This window comes from Panthera leo, chromosome D2, assembly GCF_018350215.1.
Source record: "Panthera leo isolate Ple1 chromosome D2, P.leo_Ple1_pat1.1, whole genome shotgun sequence".
In the NCBI taxonomy this organism is placed as follows: Eukaryota; Metazoa; Chordata; class Mammalia; order Carnivora; family Felidae; genus Panthera; species Panthera leo.
In genome coordinates this window covers 8,342,346-8,344,015 of record NC_056689.1, presented here as the reverse complement: position 1 = coordinate 8,344,015, position 1,670 = coordinate 8,342,346, and positions in this window count along the sequence as shown.

Sequence of the window (1,670 nt, the reverse complement as noted above, 5' to 3'; positions counted from 1 at the left end):
ATGACCTGAGCCGAAGTCGGACGCTTAACCGACTGAGCCACCCAGGCATCCCTGAAATATTTACTTTCTTATCCACATTTCAGAGCCTCACATCCAATCCTCTTGTAATAACAAACAATTATGTACTATTTGGGACAGATCCTCTGGGCGGTTAACTACTAGGAGGACTTTTAAAAAAGGAAGTACTTTCGGAGAAATCCAAGAGAGAATTAGAGATTCATACACAGGCTACCTTTAGCAGTAGTCAGAGCACAGGAAAACCCAAACAGAAAGCAAGCCCTTAACCACAAAAGAGACAACCAGAACTGCCAAAAACAGGATTTTAATGAAATATTTTATGTTTCCAAACATAAGAAAAAAAGATCCTTTGCCAATGGAAGCTCTTTAGGTGGTTGTAACTATCTGCTTCGGTTTATCACTATCTTCGATTTACATCTACCTACATATAAATAGCGTTTATTAAAATTCATATTTAACACGAACTTTCGGAAGTGTTTACAGGTAAAAGGAAGGAGCAGCGGGGAGGCGGGCTTCTTTGTCTCGGAAGCTGCAGGGAGTAACAAGAGCCTTCCTAAAACCTGAGGATGATTTCACCCTTTTGCCGTGTCTGAGCTGCGTCTGTAGGCTTGTCGCCAGAGAGGACACGTGCAGCCTCACTGGGCATTTTTCGAGGAACAGGACAAGATAGGAATCTACATTATCATCTTCGGTGGTAGACGTGGGTCCTTGAAAGACCACAACGCCACCTTCTGTAACAGCAGTTAGTCTCTCCAAAGCAGGCCAGAAGTTTCTATGGGCAGATAGATCATTAAGCGGCTTTTAGCGGATCATTAAGGGTTTCTTAGGCCGCACTTCTGGGTTGGAGAGCGTGTTGGCAAACAAGGCCAATCAGGCAGAGAATGGACAGGCAACAAAGCTCCAGTAGTCCTTCCTTGATGGAAACATTTCGACACCTGAGAAGTGAGTGAGTCATCCCGATCCAGAAAAATGGCGTACGGACGAATAGGAAATATCCAAGCGTTATAATCCAGTCTGCATTTTCTGTGTGAATTCAACATGGAAATACCTCACAAGGAAATGCCAGTAACCTGTACAGAGATATTTGAGATAGAAACATTCAGAGCACATGCAAACTTTCCTCAAATATTCTTCTCGGAGTGGAAAGTTTGCAAAAACAATGGGATCTCTAGAGTCAGTACGGAGGTAAAGGTACAGGCGAAGTGGTCTTTTCAGTGATTGTGACATCGCAACAAACTCACAGCTTCTATTGATTTATGGAGGGGAATCAACCTAGGGATAGACATTTGCATTCACATGCACGGATGCCATTCACACCCACACCCTCTGACTCGAGTGTAGACACGAGAGTGTGTTCCCAATCTTTTCTCCTCTGCACACACACTTGTACAAGTCATGCTACTATATTTACTTTGAACCGGCTCTGTCTTCCCAATGTCCTTCAAGTCAGAATCATGAGACCCTCCAAACCCGTAAATATATTAGCTCTAGAACCTAACGAATGAAAAAGTAAACACGCCCTGTAAACACGCGAACGGTGTGGATGGTCAACAGCGATTAAGAACTCATTCCGACGCTCATTTTGCTCTCTATGGACTAGTAGATACTCAGAACTGAGTTGTTTTTCACATTCAGCCAGGCTTTGTCTTTCA